The 8,671-nt window shown below is 36.7% G+C and overlaps 1 protein-coding gene across 11 annotated transcripts in view; it reads right to left on the reverse strand.

Moving 5' to 3' along the window:
- The window catches only part of ZBTB20 (zinc finger and BTB domain containing 20), a 675,920-nt gene that overhangs the window by 275,302 nt on the left and 391,947 nt on the right, over positions 1–8,671 (reverse strand). The gene's annotated exons all lie outside the window — the stretch shown is intronic.

The raw sequence follows: 8,671 nt of genomic DNA on the forward strand, positions 1-8,671 counted from the left end.
AAGGGACGTGGTGGCGCAAAGGGATGTGGTGGCGCTGCGGGCTACACCGCAGAAGCCTGTGCTGCAGGGTCAGAAGACCAGCAGTCATAAGATCAAATCCACGCGACGGAGTGAGCGCCCGTCGCTTGTCCCAGCTCCCGCCAACCTAGCGATTCGAAAGCATGCAAATGCAAGTAGATAAATAGGGACCACCTCGGTGGGAAGGTAACAGCGTTCCGTGTCTAGTCGCACTGGATATGTGACCACGGAAGATTGTCTTCGGACAAAACGCTGGCTCTATGGCTTGGAAACGGGGATGAGCACTGCCCCCTAGAGTTGAACACGCTTGGACAAAAATTGTCAAGGGGAACCTTTACCTTTACCTTGTTTAAAATATTTTTACCCTGTCTTTCGCCTTAGAAGGACCCAAGGTGGCTTAGATCATTAAAATAACAATATTTAAAAGCTAAAACCAGTAAGTACAGTATATAATAATTAAAAAATAATTAAACATGTATATTAAATAGTACATAAAATCAATACTGATGGGCCTTTGGGCCCACCACTAATAATGCCCCTGCAAATGATGCTGCTTCTGCCATATACTGTATCTTCTGTTGCTTCAACACTATGCAGCCCATTAAAAATTTTTTCAGGCTTTAAAGTCATGTAGAATTCTTTCACATCTTCACATATATTTTGAAAGACCTTTTAAGTAAGGCATGCAAAATCCCACCTGGCTTGTCATGGTGATGATATTATAATGCAAATTATTTTACATGGGAAGCAAGATCAACAGCAACAAGTATCATGAGAACCGCACCATTTAATTTTAAGTGGCAGATGAAGATCAACTAACAGTTGCAAGCTGCATGTACCTGTACAAGGTTGGTGAATAATGAGACTTTCAACAGGCATATACTGTAGGACCTATATGGACATTTTAATGGAAGGCTGAGTGTAAAAAGAGTTTGAAATTGACAGGATTTTAGGTGAGAAGGACAAGATAAAAAAAAGTTGTGCGATGTTAATAAAAGAACCAGACTGTAGTAAGAAGCATATACAGTACAGTACATTTATGAACTGTATTTATATTACTTCATAGGACAGGATGAGTAAGAGGTAGTCCGACTGCCTTCATATCTTCCTCCACAGTAAATGTAGTCTAGAACTTTCTTTAAATTTTACATGCTTCATCACATTGTGTCTTTCGTTGTATAAAATATTTTATCCTATACTGTCCAAGAAATAAATTCCTGTTTTTCTCCAAACTATAAAAATGCTCTGGCTCAGTAGCAATCTGTTATAACTCTCACCTGTTGTAATATTTATTCTTATACACATTTTCTTCTTCACACCTTGAGTTTTCCAACCAATAGACTGCTTCTATACACATAATTCAGCCCTGTCCTGGAACATACAACATTTCAGAAAAAGCTCTGACTGAGATATGAAAAGAAAGTAAAACTGTTGGTGGAACTGTGCTACACAGCTTTGAGAGTGCACAACTATCTTAAAACTGATTGCAAAATTATTATGACTTACTTTGCTTTATTTTTAACATTCCAGAACCATAGAATATAATGATCAGGATAGTTAAATGACAGTGATATTTTTATTGCCATAGCTTGGAGATGTAACAGGACAATACTACTTTTCTTTTGCCCCTCTACATACAAACATATTCCAACACTGAAATTCACTGTGATCTTTTCTAATGTGATGTCTCTCTTTACTTTTTAAGCTTTGCATTTCTATAAAGAAATTTAGTTGAAATAACAACAAGTGAACTTGTTAAAGCAGTAAAACAAGTGTACTGAAATTGGCTTTGCCACTGGAATTAAAGATCAAGGTGAAGCTGTTCTTTCCACATTCAAAGACAAGTGGATGGACTGCAGAATCTTATTTAGTGACATGATGGGACAATACCCCTCATCACACCTGATGAGGCAGAAGAGCATAAACACACAACTCTTATGGAAGGAAATGGCCATGAGACAACTATTGTTGCCCCATCCACGCCAATCAGCATATGTAGCCTGGGGGGAGGGGATACTGCTTCATTCTGCCTTATTAAGACAGCCAGCTCTGTTAGTAAATAGCACATCTCTGAATTCTTATGGAATTAAGAATGGTTATGTCAATTAAAGTTTAATAAATATTCAAAGGAATTGGCCTCTGTATCCTATCCTTATATCTGAACCATAAATATGTAGAGAAATTGAGATATAGTTCTTCAGCCTTTTTACTCAAGAAAGCAGAAGCTTGCTCTAATTACGATATTTTCAGTCAAAAGTTTTTTTTTCACGGTGTGCATCTACATATGGTGTTTATAAACTGTCTTTTAACATTTAGATATTTTATTCATTTTTCCACATGGTACAAGTAGAACACATATCACTATTGGAAAGATACCAATCAAATAGCACAGCTTTGTATCTGGGGAACTCAAATCCTAGGGAGCACAAAGCATGAATTGTTAAGCAATGAAGAGCCTTAGAGGTACTTAATTCTTCAAAGGGCAGTATGCTGCTTTTAAAAAAACAGACAAAAAAGTTGCATCACCAGGGCACAAGTATAGTTTGTGGAAACCAAAATTCAGTTGCAGAACTACTTTATGCCTCTGCCATATAGTTCTTGTTCCAAAACAAAGGCCAAGGGAATGAAGGGCAATGACTTCTCCAGCCCTTTGTCAATGACAAAAAATTGCAATGCAATATAAGCATGCATTTGGTAAAGGACAGCAATTACTGCAGAAGTGACATAAGGGATAAACCATAGTTGTTCATCCTACCCAGGGGCAAGATAGCCTTTCTCTTAACCACTGTATTGTGCTGAAGAATCTCAGATAATCTGTTGTGATAGAATATGTTTCAATAAGACTACCTTTCAATTTTTAAGAAGTTTAAATTTGATTATTGTGGATTATCTTATCTCAGATTTGGAACACTCAGAGATGTCATTGAAATTAACCACTGAGTCACAGGAAAGCTCAGATAGAGCAATTTCTAAATCCTTTTGTATTACAAGGTGGTAAAAATATGTATACACATCAAAGCTGTCATGAAACTATGTTTTGAGGGATTGAGAATGAACCCTTAATTTGTATACTCCTAGCTTGACTCATACCATCAGCTGTGTCCTGAGTTGGAGGATTCACATAAATCATAGTTTGGCAGACTGAATATTACCAAACTACAGAGCTATCTATATTATGCGAAATGTGATGAAGGTGGGAGGAAGGGAAGGAAGAAGCAATTTTAGAAAACATGGAATTGAATGAAGCATACATTAATAACTACCTTAAGCCCGTTGATTTCAATCAGTGTACTCTAAGAATAGCTAAATCTGAATCCACCGTGTTTCCCCCAAAATAAGACAGGATCTTATATTAATTTTTGCTCCAAAAAAAATGCATTATGGCTTATTTTCAGGGGATGTTTTACTTTACCGTCATGTCATCTTCTTCTGGTTGCTGCACAATGCTACCCAATGGTGGAGGATGGGGTTTCACTTAACTAGGGCTTATTTTTGGGGTAGGGTTTATAGTATGAGCATCCTGAAAAATCATACTAGGGCTTATTTTCAGGTTAGGTCTCATTTTCGGGGAAACAGGGTAGACAACCAAAAGCTATATTTGAATCAGGTCACAGTGGCTTCTAATCATACAAGCAGAAAAAGTTACTATAATGCCAAGAGCTAATGGATATCCACTTCCTTTCTCTGAAGCCCAACTTCTTTTATCTTTCCCTATATGATGGCATTCACCTATGATATTCTGTAACATCACACCACTATACCTACCAAATACGATTACTATTTATAGGAAGAGACCCGAAAAACTTTAAACACATGCATATGGACAATGGAAGCTCAAGGAAAAGGACAGTTATTGCAAGGCAGTATTTTCAGCTTAAAACCCCTATGATTTAAATAGCCACTAGAGCTGGGCTCTTACCGTTTACCACTTCAATAGAACACCTAAATGAAATTACTACTTTCTGATATGCAGCAGGGTATCTTTTCTTAACCATGTAATATACACGGGCAGGAGAAATCACTCTATGTATGGCAGTTTGCTAAATCAGAATAAGAACATGTCCCTTAATATGTGATTAGGCATCTTGTTTTCTGCATAAAACATCTAATGGCACTGGGTGTGCATGATACCCATATTTTAGTGAGCTCAGAGACATGTGCCCTCAAGTACATTGCACAATCTGCTGCCACAAACGTTCAGCAATGCAATTTCTCTGTAATTTTCACTGACTTTTGTTTTGCCAGCAGTACAACCTCATGCTAGCACAGGAACTTATATATACAATAGAAAATCGTAGAACGTGCTGAGAGGAAAATAAAACCAAACAATACATCTGTGGGGGTATCATTAGAGGCATTTACTACTCTATTTTATACCATTGGTCATTAAAGCATTTAGAGATCTCTCAAACACTACAAGAACTCAGAGAAGTTTCAAAGATAGCTAGAGTTGTAGTATGGAAGTATACTTTCCCCCCCCAAATAAAGCAGAAATTATTGTAGTCATTAAAATAATGACTACATATAGTCATGTAGTCATTATTTTAAAAGCACACAATGAAAATTGCATGTCATTACTGAAACAAACAAAAATTGTAATATTGTAATATTATTCTGCCTTTATGTATTTGCCATTGCTGACATAATGAGTAGATGTACTGTATCAAGGAGGTGGATCTGAGAAAGAAGATTTTTTTTAATTATGAATTTTGCACACATTTTAGTGCAATTAATTATTTTTTGCCAAAAATAATGAAGGAAAAATTCAAAGTTGTCAATACCTCTTCCCCCCACCCCGGTTTATACTGGTGCTTCCTCCACAATTCCTCCCCTCTGAAAAAAATCAGGCACGTTTTGATATCTAATTTAAAACAGGTGAGCCAAACAGATGGGTTAAACAATCCAGTTGAAGCAAGTTCCAGAGTCTGGGAGCAGCAACAGAAAAAGCCCTCCTTGGGTTTCCATCGAACACACCTGTGAAGGTGGTGAGATCAAGAGAAAGGCCACTCCAGATTATCTTAGCACCTAGACAGTCTCATGAAGGAAGACACTTGTCCTTGAGACAGCTTGGGCCCAAGCTCTTTAGGGCTCTACAATAGGTTTGTCATTATAGCAGGCAACCAGCTCATGGCTCCCACTGAGCTGTAATGCGCCACCCATAAAGCAGAATATTTTAATTGCAACTTTTATGCAGCACTGCAGAGGCTGACTGTCATCAAATGGGGGAAGAGGAAATCTTGAAGAGGGGAACAAAATGGCAGACAGAAGTGGGGACAGCTGTTTAGGATGCTATGGGGTAAGGTTCCAGTTCTGAAACCCAGCAGTTCTTCCCACTGAAGGCCAGGCTGACCCCATCTTCGTTGTTCTTCTGAAAGCAAGCAAACCCTTTTATCTTCTGACAGGCTTTCCCTTAGTTCTTATCTGTCTGAGATGGTCTTTAAATGGATTGCTGTGCCCTGTTGCTTTGAATTTGTTTTTGGTGTTGATTTTGTTTACTGTTTTAATGTGGTATCTGTTTGATTCTTCTAATAATACCTGTACACTTACTGTTTTTAGCTGTTTTTAAGTGTCCTTTTTTAAGGAGAAAGGTGGGGTAAAATATTTTAAATAAATAAATAAATAAATAATAGCCAACTATAAAATCAACAAAAGTACTTTGTTGTATTTTACACACATTTTTGTCATTTGCCTTGCTTACTGCATTATTAGCCACTTTGGATCTGAATCCGGGATAACTTGGGAAGTTAACCAAACAACTTCATAATCAGGGTTGATTGAAATTAGTGCATGAGATTTGTATCACCAGTATATCCCGCCCTAAAGAAATACAACTCTGTAAGAAGCCTTATGCCACAGAATAAATCGCTCAGATGCAACTGGCTGCACAAAATGTCAAAGAGAACCAGTAGACCTTAAATGGCTGGATAAAACAACAATATAATGACCTGTTTGCACAATGATGATAATATAACAACAGTAATCTATATTCTCAGAAATAATATGGAAAGTTGTTAAGTGATGTGAAGGATCAAATATTTTCACTGCATACCAATGTACAGTACTTGTTTTCAGAGCACTGAATGAGTGCTGAAACCACATTAAACATACTTAAAATGCTACATCTGCCCTCACCAATAGACAGTAAAATATAAGAAGAGATCACAAGTAATCGTAAAACAACTCAAAATCCTACTTAATTATATTGGAAGAAAAAGGATATTTGCCAAGAAGCATACATTATATTGTTATCTGGTATAATGTATACAACACTTTATGTGACAGAAGAACTTCAGGAAATTGCTTGATGTCTGTATCGTAACCCACAAAGCCTTCTTCAGCTGCAAAGCTCAACACACTTGCACAACATTAACAACAAAATTAAATGCTGGTTTCAGAAAGTTCACATTAAAATTGTGCATATTATTTAGGATTAGTGTACAATTTCTTCAGTAGTAATGAAAATGTAATCCATGTCAAGAAATAGTTAAGAGACTGTTGCTCAAACGGTAGAGCACATTTATTGCATGTCTTTTCAGAAGACAGGATCCAAATCAAGAGAGTCTAACTATAGGAAAAGGAGTTTTGACTGAGCATTAGGAAGCTGGTCAGAAGTGCAGCAGTCTTAGAAGTTGATGGACCATTCAATATTAGAGATTGTAAAGTAGAGCCTTGATGGGCAAGGTGTCACTGATATAGCACTAGATTTTCTGTTGGTGCTGCTGGTGGCTGCTAGTCCTTGATGACTTTTGAGGTCCAGTGTGATTGTGAGAAAGAGTCTGATTTACAATCTAAAGAATTAGTTTTGTCCACAAAATGTTTTCGTCTTTATTTTTTCTTTTTCTTTTGTGTTGGTCTGATATGCTAGCACAGGTTAACAAAGCAATCTCTTCTAAATTTGTAAACAATTTGCTCTTAGCTGCTGACTGAGATACGTAACATTTTGACATATCAAAATAATGTTTCTCAGATAATTGGTTTTACACAAAAACATACACACATGCAACAAACAAATATAACTGATAAACATGTTTTTGAATTTGGATGACACTGCATTTTCCTTATTGTATTTTGTAGACATGGATGATGTTGAACAAAATGACAATGCTCCATTCAGAGACATTTTCACGATATGAGGAACTGCCTTTTCATAGTTAGAATAACTTAGCCAGTCTGGTACATTTGACTGCTCTGACTCATAGGCAGCTCTTGAAATGATCAGGCTGAAAATTTTCTGTGACTTACGATTTATTTATTTATTTATTTATTTATGAAGCTTATACTGTATACTGCCTGATTTACTGAGATCACTCCAATTTTTTTAACCAGTGATGCTGAGGATTTGACAAGCAAGCATATGATCTAAAAGTGAACTATGAGTCTTTTCCTTTTATTATCCATGTATCTCTGTCTTTGCTTTTATACATTTAAAACATTTATTTACTTCGCCTCTATCAAGGGAGGTCCTATACAATTGTGCTCTACTTCAATACAAGTTTTGCAAAGGTTTATTTTATTTTTAAACTGTTTTGCCACTCTACTGTACACACAGAACTGTAATATTCTAAATTGTAACATAAAATTTGTGCCTATTTGTTTTACATTTGCAAGCCTTTATGTTGATTTATTATTTAATAGCAAAGCTTTAATTCTTTAGCCTTTAATAAAAATCATTTCACTATTTTTAAAATATGGCTATGTCTACCTTAATTTTCATAATAAAATTGCTGCTTCATATTTTTAAAGGCTAAACAACAAACATGCTGTTTGTAGCTGTAGCATGACAAACACATAACCATCTCAAGAAGCGCATTTAAGCGTATTTTTTTAAAAAATCGGTTCTGAGGGACTGCACATTTGATTGAAAGAGTTACAAAGGGAGAAAAGTTGCTTTACCCTCTCTCCTTTGGCAGCTTTCCTGCTCAAAATCCTTTCCTCCAGCTGCTTTTCCTCATGTACGGGAAATATTTATCAAGAATATGTATAGAAGATTCTCTCAAAATATCACATGTGAATTATTCATATGATCTTGCAAGAAAAAAAGAAGGTGGAAGTAAAAAAAAACACCTCCAGTGCAAAACAACAACAAAAACAAACCAAATCCAGAACTCTGATCTATGAACAAACTGTTTTTTTTTTCTATTCCCAGAGGTTGTTTTTACAGAAGCATTTTCTTTTACTGTGCATTCACTGGAGAGTTCCTTTTCTGCCTGGCTGGGCAATCAGGTATTCAGAGCATAATGTAAATGCTGAGAAACACAGGCATGAAAAGTTGCCAGACAAAGAATCCAAATGAAGGATTAACATTTCTTCTTCTTCTTCCTGTTATTCTCTAGAAGCACACTCCTGTCTCTTTACAAGCACCTTGTTAGCTATTGCCAAGGCTGACACCCACTGGTGACAGCATGAAAGCCCACCACTGCAAAGTCAATCTAAACACAGCATTGATTGGTCTGTCACCAGGAATGAATATATGGTTATGCCTTCTCAGCTCCAGAAAACCTGCTAAAATCTTCAGCCTCTTGCATGATTGGGGGGGGGGGGGGACGGACGACAGAACCACACAAACAAAACAAAACAAAACAAAAATCCTGCTTTGCTTCAGAAGCGAAACCAGCAGCATCCACAAAGCAACTTCTGATTCCTCCCCACTCAC

The sequence above is a fragment of the Pogona vitticeps genome, chromosome 3 (assembly GCF_051106095.1).
Source record: "Pogona vitticeps strain Pit_001003342236 chromosome 3, PviZW2.1, whole genome shotgun sequence".
Lineage (NCBI taxonomy): Eukaryota > Metazoa > Chordata > Lepidosauria > Squamata > Agamidae > Pogona > Pogona vitticeps.